Source organism: Panulirus ornatus, chromosome 52 (genome assembly GCF_036320965.1).
Source record: "Panulirus ornatus isolate Po-2019 chromosome 52, ASM3632096v1, whole genome shotgun sequence".
In the NCBI taxonomy this organism is placed as follows: domain Eukaryota; kingdom Metazoa; phylum Arthropoda; class Malacostraca; order Decapoda; family Palinuridae; genus Panulirus; species Panulirus ornatus.
The window spans coordinates 8298357-8313543 of NC_092275.1; the positions used below are offsets into that span (position 1 = coordinate 8298357).

The following is a 15187-nucleotide window of genomic DNA, read 5'->3' on the forward strand; positions in this document are numbered from 1 at the left end:
AAATGCGGCTTGTCGACCATGTTCCTTATAACAGGGTCCTCACATCCTCCCCCGATCCGGCACCAATCGATGAATCAAGTAAATCTTTGACAGTGATGTACCCTTGATTCTTATATTCATCTTAGATGATTCAGGTTCTTCAGAATTCCCCCATGGTTGTCTATGACCGGATCATAAGGCTAGGGTTGTCGCAAATGTTGCACTAGATTGCAAGATTCGTCGCAACCTGGGTGTTGTTAGCGGGGTCCTCGCCCTGCGTGAGCTGGCAACACTCGGGTGAGGTGGACAGCGAAACACTTTGAATTCTCTGATAAATTCCTCATTTTCGAGTATTTCCATCAATTTCCAGGTGCTCTTATGATACCCATGACACCATCTTGTGTTTGTAGGTCATTTTGAGGTGATTAAGAGGAAGAAATAGACAGAACAGATGCTCAATATGGTACATTGAAGCGATGGTTTGGGAGGCGAGTGTGTTGTGTAGGACCGAACGGACGTAAAACGTTGGAGGAAAAGTTGCCTGTCGTTATTTTCCAATTATATTTTCTTATTGAGACACATATTTTACTACCCCTATTATATTAGTGATATAAATATAACTTTTTTTTCTTCCTTTTCACATTTTTCTTATTAAAGCAGTGGAGCCGACGGGCGTATTTGTAGTGCTATAGGCAAGGGGCGGAAGACAGGCGAGATGGCATCTCGAAACACAGGCAATTCTAGCTCGTACAAGTTGGTGACAATATGGGCTATTATGTGCTGAGTTTAGTTGCATCTCTGGTTCCTTCCGGTACCAAGCATGTCGTCCGGTATTGTGGTTGGAGATGGCCCAAATGTTGGCTCACCTGTGGTGCCAATACCACGAAAAGAACGAAGAAAAATATCGAATAACTGAAATTTAGTGGAGAAAGTTCTTATGATTGTTTCTCTCCCTAGGTCCAAATATTCTTTAAAATTCGCTTAAACCTGGATGGATTGTCTCCCAGATATCGCTATGTTTTCTGGATCGATTAAGAAGGTGGTTTCCGAGGAAGAGCTTCATGATTTAAAGTAGATTATAGTAGATTTTGTATGATCCTTTGATCTGCAGGTTCGATACGCATTGTATTCATAATTTTCCCAGGTGAAAAAGTCGCTGGATGTGTGAGTACTTTGTATATAACGATAATATCTGCTTTTCGTTTTTGGTACTATCAACAGAGGGACTATTTTCGTACAATATAAGAGAGCGTTACATCAATACACAGACCACATAGACCCCAAAGTCCAAACAAGGCAGTCTGGCCTTAATATCACTGAAAAGAAAAAGATGAAGTCACCTTAAAAGCAGTTACGAGGGAGGATAGCAAAGCACAGAGAGAGAGAGAGAGAGAGAGAGAGAGAGAGAGAGAGAGAGAGAGAGAGAGAGAGAGAGAGAGAGAGAGAGAGAGACTTTCATGACTGCTGAGCTAAGCAACACACTGGCAAAATATATGTTGCCTACATGATTACTATGTTCCTCCCTACACAGATGTTGTTCCTCTCCTTCACAGCTGCTGTTCCTCTCCTCACTGTTGCTGTTCCTTCTCTAGCCGCTGTTGTTCCCTCCCTCACAGCTGCTGTTTCTACCCCTAGTGCTTTTATTCCTTCCCTCAAAGCTGCTGTTCTTTCCATCACAGTTGTTCTTTCTTCCGTCACAACTGCTGTTCCTAAACTCACATATGCTGTTTCTTCCCTCACAACTTGCTGTACCTTCCCTCACAACTTTGGTTTCTCCCCCCTCAACTGCTGTTTCTAACCTCACAGCTTTTGTTTCTTCCCTCACAAATGCTGCTTCCTTCGTTACCACTTCGGACATCACTATTGTGGCTTCACTCACTGCTTCTGCTTTCTTCTTCGTTGCTTTGAGAGGAGACAAGTGAGTTCCAATAAGTCTTGAGGTGCGTCAAGTGAGTCTATATGAACCCTGAGGGGAGACAAATGAGTTTCTTTGAGTATTGAGACAAGTGAGATATTTTGAGCTTTGATGGGAGGCAATGAGTTCCTGTGAGCCTTAAGAGGAGACAAATAAGTTCCCCTGAACCTTGAGGGAAGGCATGTGAGTTCCTTTGAGACTTGCTGAGAAGCAGATAAGTTCCTCTGAGCCTTAAGGTAAGGCAAATAAGTTCCTGTGAGTATAAAGAGTAGTGGGCTTTTGTGAGCTTAAAGGTGAGTGGAAGGGAGGGGGGTATGTGGGCTTCTATGAATCTAGAAAGGAAAATATTAAGCTCTAGTATGTCTAGAGAGGAGAGCACTGAGGCTAGTAAAACTATTTTGAGCCTAAAGGGAAGACTGAGGGGACTTATTTTGAGCCTAGAGAAAGGCTTGTGGATTTCTTTGAGCCTAGAAGGAAGTCTGGTGGATTTCTTTGAGCTTAGAGAAAGGCTGGTGTATTACTTTGAACAGCTGACAGTATCGAGGTTGAAGGAAAAAATCTGAAATTGAATACCCCTGTTAAGAACTCCCTCTGCTGTATATGTATTATAGGTGTGTGAGGATGGACCAATGATATATGATGGTAATACTGATTTCCCTGAAATCAGACGCTCGTACCCTGAATTTCATGTCAGATAATAATGACCTTGCACACTTAGTACCTTATCACACACAACATAACTAAGAAATCAACACTTTATCAATAGTTATTGACCAATGGTCAAGTATTTTCTCAAAGTCCTGTTGAAGTCAACAATGTACTCAAAAGTCTTCCTTAAGTAAGCGATATCACGTATCTTGCTGTACCTGTATCCCAGCAGTACAGGGTGATCTTATGTTATCCTCAGTTCATTATGACCAGTTTGTATGCCTGTAAGAATATCAGTCATATTCTTTTGAAAGTTTTTACAATTCACTTCTTACCTGAGGTTAGATGCATCGTAAAACCCTATACTTGGGGGCCTATAATTATGCATATATGAAAGTTACTCATGACTTTATAATATATATATATATATATATATATACATATATATATATATATATATATATATATATATATATATATATATATATATATATATATATATATATATTAGTTTATTCAATTACTCATTCAATAGAGCAATTTAAGGCCCCTTATCTCTTTGGATCTTTAAAATTTTCTTTTTAGACATATCTAAAAATACTAAAGACGAAAAAGCTAAAAAAGATGAGAAACCGTTTAATCTTAGAGTTTATTTCAATAACATTTTTTTCTTTCTGCATTTGCATGTGATGCGATGTTTAGATTTTATAAAGATATGCTTTCAATAGAAAATTCTTAAAATTCTTGTGCGAATTCTGACACTTTTTATTTTTCAATATTCATTACAGATTTTTGATCAGAATTATGTCTCCTTTCACGTGAAGGTACGGCGATGGTTGATAGGAATGGTGATCTTAATTCCCAAGAGAATAAATGTCCTTTTTGCAGTATCGTATTAATATCGATTATATAGATTTTTATGTATAGAATCATGCAATTTATATATATATATATGTATATATATTGGAAAGGATCACAATTTTGCGCGTGATCAAGTATATTCCTACGAGTCCACGGGGAAAATGAAACACGATAAGTTCCCAAGTGCACTTTCGTGTAATAATCACATCATCAGGGGAGACACAAGTGGGAAATATAACAGCCAGTAGATATACAACGAAGAGATGAAGCTATGACGCCATTTGGTAAACAATCAATACCCTTCCATACAATTTCCCAGGAATGCTCAACATACTTATGCCTCTGTAATTTGAACACTCACCTTTATCCCCTTTGCCTTTGTACATTGGCACTGTGCATGCATTCCGCCAATCCTCATGCACCTTACCAAGCTCCATACATACAGTGAACATCCTCAACCAAGCAATCAACAACACACTGACCCCACCTTTCTCTTGACCTCCTGCCGCTTTTTTTTTTTATACATCTCCCAGTCATTTGCGCTCCTTCCTTGTAAGTGTCGTCCAAACGCCTCTCGTTGCTCTTTCACTAACAACCTTACCTCTTCATCCCACCACTCACTACCCTTTCTAATCTGCCCACCTCTCACCTTTCTCATACGCTCTAAACACAGAATTTACAAGAAATCTCATAAATCATTTCGAAAGATCTATAAAACATATGCATAAAATTTCAACGAGAAATTGAAAATACACAACGAAGTGACTTATGGAGAGAATGAGTGAGGAGAGGTTGACAGAGAGGATATGTGGGTGTGAGATGTGGAGGTGGGAAGGAGAACCGGTTGACCTAATTGGAAATGGAAGGTTGGAGTGAGATAGATTTTGCAAGACAGGGACCTGAACATGCACAAGGATGAAGGGCATGCACGGGATAGAGTGAATTGAGACGGTATGGTATACAGGGGTCGACGTACTGTCAAATAATGGGTGGAGAAACGGCTTGGGGGAAACCATAAAGAGATCCGTGGTGCCTGGTTTTGGATAAGGGGCTGTATCATCGGTGCATTGCCCATGACAGCTGGAGAATGGATATGAAGAAATGCTGCCTATCTTCGTCTATCTCTGGCACTACCTTGCTAACGCGGGAAACAGTGATAAAGTATGGAGGAGAGGGGGCAGGGGGAGAGAATTTTATATGCATCAAGATGGAAATAAAATTTAAACAAAAAAAAAAAAGAAGAAAGACTTACGTAGACATGGCTGGGTCTGTCGTAAAGAAAAGACTCCTGTGGTTTTATTATGCTTCTTCCTGTTAAACATATTGGCCCTTTTCCACGGGGAAATAAAGGAGAGAAAGTGGCCTTGTATTGTGGGCCCTCAAGGAGGAGAGGGATTTTAGTAAGACGAGGCAAGAGACGGGTGGGGAGGAACAGGGGTGTATAGAGGTCCTGCTGTGGGGGGGGGGAGAGAGAGAGAGAGAGAGAGAGAGAGAGAGAGAGAGAGAGAGAGAGAGAGAGAGAGAGAGAGAGAGAGAGAGGATGCTAGTAACTGATACTAGCGTTGCAATGCTCGTTGTTCATACTAGTATTGTAGTACTGGTTGTTAATGCTATTACTGGCAGTAATGCTAGTTGATGCTAGTAGTACTGTAGTACTAGTTGTTGATGCTAATACTGTAGTGCTAGTTACTGATACTAGTATTGTAATGCTAGTTCTTAATCCTAGTATTTTACTGCTATGTTTTTGATGCTATAACTAGTAGTAGTGCAAGTAAATGCTAGTACTGTAGGATTAGTTGTTGATGCTAATACTCAAGTGCTAGTTAGGGATGCTAGTACTTTAGTGCTAGTTGTTGATACTAGCACTGTAGCACTTGATGCTAGTGGTCTAGTATTAGTGTTCATCTTAGTATTTTGATGTTTGTTGTCTGCTAGTATTTCAGTGCTAGTTGTACACTTTTGTGTTAATCTTGGTCCTGCATAAATGGATGTTTTCCCCCTCGAGTGATGCATGAGTTTCTGACTTCGACAGCAATTCTCTGCGATTACTTAAACTGGTCGGTAGTTACCCAATTTAACGAACCGCTTCGTATAACGAAACGGTTAACGAGTAGATTAATGAACTGTGTTAACGAGTGCATGGCGTCTGCATCGAGACCATTTTTTTTTGTTGATCTGGAGTATAAGATCCTAATGATGAGAAAAAAAAAAGGTTGAAATGACCACTGTTATTAGTGGCGTAATTGCAGGTAATTACCCAAAGTCGATGATGCCCGTTATGGACTTTATAGCCAAAGGATTTAATTAGTCATTCCCTAATTACTTTGGGTAATTAGGGAATGTATATACCCCCCCACACAAGGTGGGTAATACCCAACTTGTGCAGGGTATATATGTGAACACGAACTAGTGATGTGAAGATGTATGATGGGACTGGAGAATGTTGATTACATTTTGATGTGGAAGACGTTGCTGGGGGGGGGGGGGTTAGGTGAACGAGGGAGGAGAGGGAGGGGTTCTGGTGGTAGTGCAGGGTGGGGAAGGAAGGTGGTGATGATGGTGTGTGGGAGGGGTTAATGCAGGGGGGAGAGGATAATAGTGCAGGGGAAGAGGAGGGGAGATAATGAAGGGAGGTAGACATATTGCATGGGAGGTAGACATATTGCAGGGGAGGTAGACATAATGCAGGGGAGGTAGACATAATGCAGGGGAGGTAGACATAATGCAGGGGAGGTAGACATAATGCACGGGAAGTAGACATAATGCAGGGGAGGTAGACATAATGCAAAGGAAGTAGACACAATGCAGGGGAGGGGGATAATGGAAATAGATATAGTGCTGAGGTAATTTGTTTATACGTGTGTATGTGTGTGTCTGTGTGTGTGTGTGTGTGTGTGTGTGTGTGTGTGTGTGTGTGTGTGTGTGTGTGTCTTGACCTCACCTCACGGTCAGGTCACACCTTCGTCCATACACCAGAAACCAACTCTCATTATTTAAGGACAAGATTATTTTTCTTTTCTAATCATTAGTCTATACAGTGTTTCAGAAGACATCGTATCGTCCATATTCTTATCCTTTATTTTTCGTCTCAGACACTTAGCTGCATGTGTGCAGATGTCATAGTAATCCCCCCGGGGATACCGACAAGGGCGATATTTCACCACCTTCCTACGGGTTTACCGAACTTCAATAGATTTTTCCCCTGAGCCGAGTATCTCTCTCTCTCTCTCTCTCTCTCTCTCTCTCTCTCTCTCTCTCTCTCTCTCTCTCTCTCTCTCTCTCTTCAAAGGCTTTTCGTCGCATGTGTCATTCACTGCAGTGGTCTCCATACTCGCTACCGGTATTTTCGCTCAGGTATCACAGAGAAACCTATAAATATTCATACTGGGAGATGAACGCCCTCACCGGGTACACAACGGTTGGTCTCACTTTTGATATAGCGGCGTTCACACTTTACATATAGCGGCGTTCACATTTTACATATAGCGGCGTTCACACTTTACATATAGTGACGTTCACACTTTACATATGACGGCGTTCACACTTTACATATAGTGACGTTCACACTACATATAGTGACGTTCACACTTTACATATAGCGGCGTTCACACTTTACATATAGCGGTGTTCACACTTTACATATAGTGGCGTTCACACTTTACATATAGCGACGTTCACACGTTACATATAGCGGCGTTCACACTTTACATATAGCGACGTTCACACGTTACATATAGCGGCGTTCACACTTTACATATAGCGACGTTCACACTTTACATATAGCGACGTTCACACTTAACATATAGCGACGTTCACACTTTACATATAGTGACGTTCACACGTTACATATAGCGACGTTCACACTTTGCATATAGTGACGTTCACACGTTACATATAGCGACGTTCACACTTTGCATATAGTGACGTTCACACGTTACATATAGCGGCACTCACACTTTACGTATAGCGACACTTTACATATTTTTTTCAATACGATATTTTAGATCTTTGCTCGAGAAAGTTATAAAAAAAGGAGTGTACTTTGAATTTTTTTTTTTATGACTGTAACTGATATGACGATTTTTTTTTCATATTCAATGTCTTTTCGCAAATTTTTTGAAAATTCATGGAAAATTTCTAAATTTTTCCTTAATTTTACTTTTACCAGTTTCTGGCCTTAGACATTTAATTTTTCTTTACCTTACCTAATTGGTCAGGTAGTCCTATTTCATTGATTTCCCCAATTTCATGCCCTATCCTCCCAATTTCTAATAATCTTCCCAATTTATAGATCCCATCGCCCAATGTCCAATCATGACTTCCCTTATTTCCAAACTCTAATCGTCCAATTTCCAATCATCACTCCCAGATTTTTAGACTCAAGTTCGCCCAACTTCCAATCATCTCTCCCGGGTCTCAAACTCTAATCGCCCAATTTCCAATCATCACTTCTCCAATTTCTTTAATTGTTTCACTCGCTTTCTGCCATTCGTTAAACTAATTTTTCTGTTTCATGATTTTAACATTGAGTTTGGCACAGAGTCATTTCCAAATTTTCTGAACTACCGGTACCACATGTTTCAAATCAGGGTTTCCTATTTTTCAGCACTGATTACATTAATATGCACCACTATTTCAGAGATTCATAGCACAGGATTATCGAATTACCTTCCCCTCTATCTTAAATTTTTAGGTGTCAGTATTTAGCACAGTTTTGCCGAGGATTTAAGACTCCATATACACCATTACCATTTCTGGTCTCATCCAATTTGCTGGGTGTAATGTCCTCACCACATTTCCTACCACAATTCAGCCGGAGGTGAAATGTCCTAATTCCACGTCCCATTCCACACACCTAATTTCAACGCCTATTATTTCCTCCCCCATTTCCACCTATTTCCACCAGTTTTTAAAACCAGTTTTATCCACAATCATTTCTTTTCCATGCCCATTCACTCAGGTTGGTCTTCATATCCCAGTCATCCCAAGCTGTTCCAATAGGTGTTTCAGTCTGAAGGGCGCCACCAGCAGTGCCAGGTCCTGCTGGATCCCTGCCCTATTATTTCCCTACTTCCCCAATGCTCCATCTCAGTGTGGCGTTATATCACGAAAACGACCAGCGGGATGCCGACTTCTGGGAACGAAAACGGGGATACCAACACAGGAAAGGAGATCTAGAGATTTTTTTTTTTGTTTTTATATGGGATTCTGACAGGCCTTTTTTTTTTTCCCCTTTTCTTTGTTTCTCTTTTGTTTCTTAATCTTCTTACTCTCCTTCTTCGTCTTCGTCTTCCTCCTCTTTTTTTTTTCTCCTTCACATTTGGAGGGTCACCATATTTGGAGGGTCACCACATCTGGAGGGTCACCACATTTGGAGGGCCACCTTATTTTGGAGGATTACTACATTTGAAGTGTCTCCAAATTTGGAAGATTTCCACATTCAGACGTTCTCCAAATCTTAATGTGTATAGGCTCGGATTACACTCTCGTGAGGCCCTGAACATGAACCCTCAAGTGAGCATCTATGAACCCATTCTCACACGGAGAACTGGCATTCGAATCCCCTTTGAACACGAACGTTGGTGTGGAGGTATAGACAGGCATCATAGAACTCTATACCTGCGATTCTTTATAGACCAATTATGATCAGTTATCTGCTATGATACATAAATCATAAATGACTTTATTATTGTTGCATTGTAGAACCATTATCAATGATTATTGACAGATGAGAATCAACGTAAATGCCTTTGTTATCGCGTTATGTAAGTCTAATGTAGATCATTTTGATCGGTTTAGTTGATCTCTCTCTCTCTCTCTCTCTCTCACAAACACACACACACACACTTACACACCCCACATCTCCGTAAAGCATACCTTCCCCTTATAGCTCTCGCCCACAATAAATTCCATATTAAAAACCCATTTTCAGTCCTAACAACTCCCAGTATTCGTGCCATGCTCCCAATCGGCCAATTTTTATGATCGAATGCCCCATTACGCCTCTAAGTACAGTTATATTGCGTAGGGAAACATTCAGCCAACCTGGGCCCCCGACAGAGGAGTTCAGGCATTCCAATCTGGGCGTTTGTTTCACAGTGTTAGTTCTGCTTGTCTGTGTGTGTTTGGGTAATGGAAAATTTAAGGCTGGAGTCGCTTCTCCGTGTGTGTGTGTGTGTGTGTGTGTGTGTGTGTGTGTGTTGAGTGTGTTCCTATATTTATCCATTTGTAATTACATATTCATATTGTATGGGGGAGGTAGTTATACACTCGTAGGTCCCCACCTCTTGAATTTTCCCCACTATTATACCGCATTTTAAACCCTAGTATGCTGTCTACATTCATAGTTTTGTTATATAATTGACTCCATTCATACGCTTGTATGCTATAAGAGTATTCTATCTGCATCTCTTCTAAGAAATTTTTAGCTCAATTTCGTTATATGTCTATGATTGTTGTGTCCCTGCACCTTTCAAAGAACTGTGCACTGTTGAATCATCGAACTGCTTTAAAAACTTCACATTTGTGATCAGGTCACGCCTCACTCTTCAGTCATCCATTTTGGTAAAATTTAAGGCCCTGTACCCCTTTCCGTAACTCAGCTCTTCTATATCTGATATTATCTGTGTTAGTCTCCTGAGGACCTTCTCTATTAGTTCTCTGGGCTTCTTTCGGTGCGGTGACCAAACTGATATTCTAGTCTTGGCTTTATGTAAGATCAGGATAGCTTACTGAATATTTCTTGAACCAACTACTTGAATTTTTTGGTTCTATTTGTCAACAGACAGTTTGTCTCCTCTCCAATTCTTCTAATGTAGGACTCTGGTGATACGTCAAGGGTGATTCCATTTCCCCAGTTCTTCTCATACACAGATTCCTGCAGCTTATATCCAGCTTGATGATATTCTTACTGAGTCCTTCCCTCAGTGTGTGTCTCAGTTTCATTACTTGAATTCACACGCGGATGAATTCCATCAACCATATACCACTCCAACTTTAGAGCTTGTCTGTGTCATATTGTAAGCTTATGCAACCCTCCACACTTCCTTCTTTCCCTCATGACTTTAGCATCATCCGCAAACGTATTTAGATTAGGAATCCAATCCTTCCATCGAGTCTTTTCTCTAAATGAAGAAGAGAAGTGGTCCCAGAACAGAGCCCTACCATATGCCACTGGTGACCACAACCCATTTCCAGATGACTTCCCTGACATGCGTCCTTTGTTCCCTCACACCGACATTATCTTCTTTCTCTCGATACAGCTTTCAGCTTATTTCTTCCTTAAGGTCCACCACCATTATCAACCTCTTGCGTGGTAATAGGGTCAAAGGCTTTCCAGCAGTCCAGCTACAGACAATCCATCCAATCTTCTCTTTCATCGAACACGGGGATCACTCCTTCGTAGGAATCTTTCCTAGAACCTGTGCTGGTACTCACTTAAGGTAGTCTTTCCTTTGTAAGAAGTCTTTTCAAGATTATCTCTTCCAGTTTGTACATACTATACTTGTCAAGAAGACTGGTCGGTAGTTCAGCCGCTTCTCGCTGTCTCCTTTCTTAAAGATAGATATGACTTGTCCTCTTCCTCTTCCGTAGCGCCCTACCTTTCCCCAACGACATTATGAATAACATTTCAAGTGGTTTGTCAAATGTATGTGCATACATCTCTGGCACATAGGGAGGAAAGTTACATAGACAATAAAAGTTGGATGTGCGATGATTATTTGTGTGTTGCAGGGAGAGGGTTTTGCAGTACTGTTGCCCTGTCTCTTAACCTTGTGTATACGTGCCATATTTTTGTTATCCTGAGTATATATCAACACACACACACACACACACACACACACACACACACACACACCTCATCCTAGGCCAGGGGAGTGTGTGTGTGTGTTCTATCTTTATAAGCGTACATGCATATATGTGAACATTCATTGGCTTTATCACTTGTGATATATATTTGAATTTTTTTTTTTTTTCGTTTGTTAGCCTGTTGGCTGGGTTGGGTTGTATGAAATGGTGAAAATCTGTAGGTAGAGTGAACGGTAACAAGGACACTGTTTCTGGCTTAATTGGATGGCCGGTCTGGAGGCAGTATTGACAGACCTGAGAGAGAGAGAGAGAGAGAGAGAGAGAGAGAGAGAGAGAGAGAGAGAGAGAGAGAGAGAGAGAGAGAGAGAGAGAGAGGGGAGACTGCTTATCGGTCTTTCCCGCCTCCAGATTTCCCTACGTCTCCTATATATGGTAATGTGAAGGCTGGTGACAGGCAGCCCGGCAGAGAGAGAGAGAGAGAGAGAGAGAGAGAGAGAGAGAGAGAGAGAGAGAGAGAGAGAGAGTCAAAGTCAGGGAAGGAGAGAAAGATGAAGACAAAGAGAGACAGATTTAACAACAGTTGAGGAAAAAACAGAAGGCAGTTAAAACTAACTCCCTCTTAGTGACCCTTTGAATTCAGCTGGAGGCTCCAGTCTCTCTCTCTCTCTCTCTCTCTCTCTCTCTCTCTCTCTCTCTCTCTCTCTCTCTCTCTCTCTCTCTCTCTCTCTGAGGTTCCAGAGACTCACTCCTGGAAGAAAAACAAGGGATGAACCTGATCCAGGAAATTACCAACTTCTTCCAGTCTGCCAAGGTCGAAATGGCATACTTGTTTCTGGACTGAAGATTGTGTGTGTGTGTGTGTGTGTGTGTGTGTGTGTGTGTGTGTGTGTGTGTGTGTGTGTGTATGGGTGAGGTGGGGGTGGGTTATGTACAATTGTCATAACCAAGCTTAGAACAGTTTTATCAACCTGTTTGGAGAAGGGAAGGTCTTCATGGAGGAACCAACTGGACAATTTTCGTTTTATCTTTCTACCAGAAGAAGTGATTCAGGATGCATGGGAAACTAAGGATGGACGACACCCTGTGTTGTATTACGACAAGTGATAAGATGTGGGAGGCATTACGAATATTCAAGTGAACGAATATTATTGGGAATATCATCGTCCAGTAGTTCTACATGTAGAGGATTTTTGACCGATGTAGATTATGTGAGTTTACAAAGACTTCATGACTTGATGAGTAGTGTGGTAGAGATGTGTCGATGATGGGTGCCTCTCTCTCTCTCTCTCTCTCTCTCTCTCTCTCTCTCTCTCTCTCTCTCTCTCTCTCTCTCTCTCTCTCTCTCTCTCTCCAGGCAATAATGTTCATTTCGACAGCCGTCCACATACACACACTCGCGTGTTATAGACAGACACACACACACACAAAAAGATACACACATACTCAATATCGACACATACATGTCCTTAATATATGTATGTGTACCCAGAGAAGCATATGAATACACACACACACACACACACACACACACACACACACACACACACACACACACACACAGACAGACAGACACACAGACACACACACACACACACACACACACACACACACTAATCCCAGGAGAAACACTTTACCGTCACCAAGCTTCAGAGGGCCAGCACCGAAGGGTGTTTATGGGCACACACTCCCCCCCACACTCTCACACACTCCCCCCCACACTCTCACACAAGCCCGGAGACCGAGCTATTTTACCCTGCTAGCAACAGGGGCGTGACCCACAACAACGTGGGGTAAGATATCTCCTCCATGACCTTCCTAGTTCCTCCTGCTTGATGCAGCGCACGCCCGAATACTAGCAAGAAAAAAGGGGTTTTCAAATGAGTACAGGTGACATGTGGCATGTAGGTGTGTACGGTGAGGGTGATGTATAATACCTCATGCAGGTGTGTACGGTGAGGATGATGTATGAAGGTGTGTACGGTGAGGATGATGTATGTAGGTGTGTACGGTGAGGGTGATGTATAATACCTCATGCAGGTGTGTACGGTGAGGATGATGTATGAAGGTGTGTACGGTGAGGATGATGTATGAAGGTGTGTACGGTGAGGGTGATGTATGTAGGTGTGTACGGTGAGGGTGATGTATAATACCTCATGCAGGTGTGTACGGTGAGGGTGATGTATAATATCTCATGAATGATGAAACATGAATTATATTAACGATTTTAAATAGGATGTGGACAATGAGAAATGTATAACGCGAGCTGGATGGATTAAACATAAATATGTATTACTAATAGTGAATCTACTAGACTTTAAATACAAGAGATGATGAAAATTGAGATATTTCTAGAGATTATGACGCATGTGTTTTGTGAATCATTTGTGTGTATTAGTATTATATTCTCGGACAAGTCATGATATAAATAAATTTTCCCGGCTTTAAAGCTTAGCTAGAACAAATTTATATGAAATTTGATACCATTTCATCTGTAATCTTATACAAAAATTCAAAAACATTTCATCTGTAATTCTAGCCATTTTACCTGCATTATGCAGCTCTGTGCGTTTCTTTAAAGGATGAGATATAACTGAAAAAAAACTGTGAACCCAGTTTTTATCTCTCGTGAGAAGATACGAAAATTCTGAAATTGAAAACGAGGAAAAAATATTAAACCTGTTACTTTTTTTTTTTTTATGGCAGGTTGCCTCATCCAGCCATCATGGCTTGTGTGTGTGTGTGTGTGTGTGTGTGTGTGTGTGAGAGAGAGAGAGAGAGAGAGAGAGAGAGAGAGAGAGAGAGAGAGAGAGAGAGAGAGAGAGAGAGAGAGAGAGAGAGAGAGAGAGTTCCCAGTTGTACTGGACAGGGTTTGATGGTGTTCCACACTCGAAGGGGTTCCTATCTTTTGAACTTCCCAAATCATACAACTTTTTTCATAGGTAATTTGTATACCCTCATCATTCACACTCTTGCCCCTTAGCTTAATCCATTCATCAACTATTCTGATATCATCTTAGCAATTCTTAATATCTTCTTTCAACACGTTTTTTCTAAACCCCCCTTTTTTTTTATGTATTTCCAGCTGCTCTATCATGTATTTCCAGCTGCTCTATCTTTGCATATTTCGAAGACCTGTTCATCAGAATGATTGATAGACTTGAGCATTGTGATCAAATCACCCCACACTCTTCTCTCTTACATAACTGGCACGTTTTTGGCCTTTAACCTCTCTCTGAAAACCTAACTTTTTTTTAGATATTGTGTAGCATCTTTGTTTCCCTTCTCTGGCCCTTCTGGCCTTAATTCTTGATGCTTCCTTTAGATGTGGTAACCAAACCAAAGAACATATTTTAGTTTCGCCCTAATGCTCACTAAGAACAGGGTTGAAAATTACCTTACCAATGTGCTTATACTGATAGTGATTCTGATATATCCCGCCAGACAGCTGGTCGCTTCTGCAATTCACATGTGGAGCTCGTGTCATAGGTTACGTAAAATATCGACCTCCAATTTCCTAAGACAGATAGGGCAACCATTAGATAGATAGTTCTCTCTTGGATAGATATCCTTCTCTGTGATAAGCAGCCCACCCTAGAATAGATAGCCTGCTTTGAAATAGACAGCTTTCCCTGGGATAGATAGCCTCCCTTGGGATAACTATGATAGATAGCCTTCTCTGGGATAGGTAGTCTTCTAAGTATTGTGCAAGGAAAGGAAAATTTGACGAAATATTTAACAATGGTTACCATATACGTTTGTTTGTTTTTCTTTGAATAACTGTCTATATAAATTTAGTGTAGCTTTTTATATAAATCTCGTGCAGCTGCCAGTATAAATGAGTATTCATTTCTACTTTCTTATCACTTATATACCATTTCTATTTGTTCATATGTTGATGTGTCTCTCTCTATCTTTTTCTCACTTTGCTTCTAACTAATCTCTTTTAATCTAATTGTATAAAAGAGGTTTAAGGAG

At 40.9% G+C, this 15187-nt stretch overlaps 1 protein-coding gene across 3 annotated transcripts in view; it reads left to right on the forward strand.

Annotated features, from left to right (window-relative positions):
• Positions 1–15187, forward strand: part of LOC139765029 (long-chain-fatty-acid--CoA ligase 4-like) — a 42980-nt gene that overhangs the window by 19272 nt on the left and 8521 nt on the right. The gene's annotated exons all lie outside the window — the stretch shown is intronic.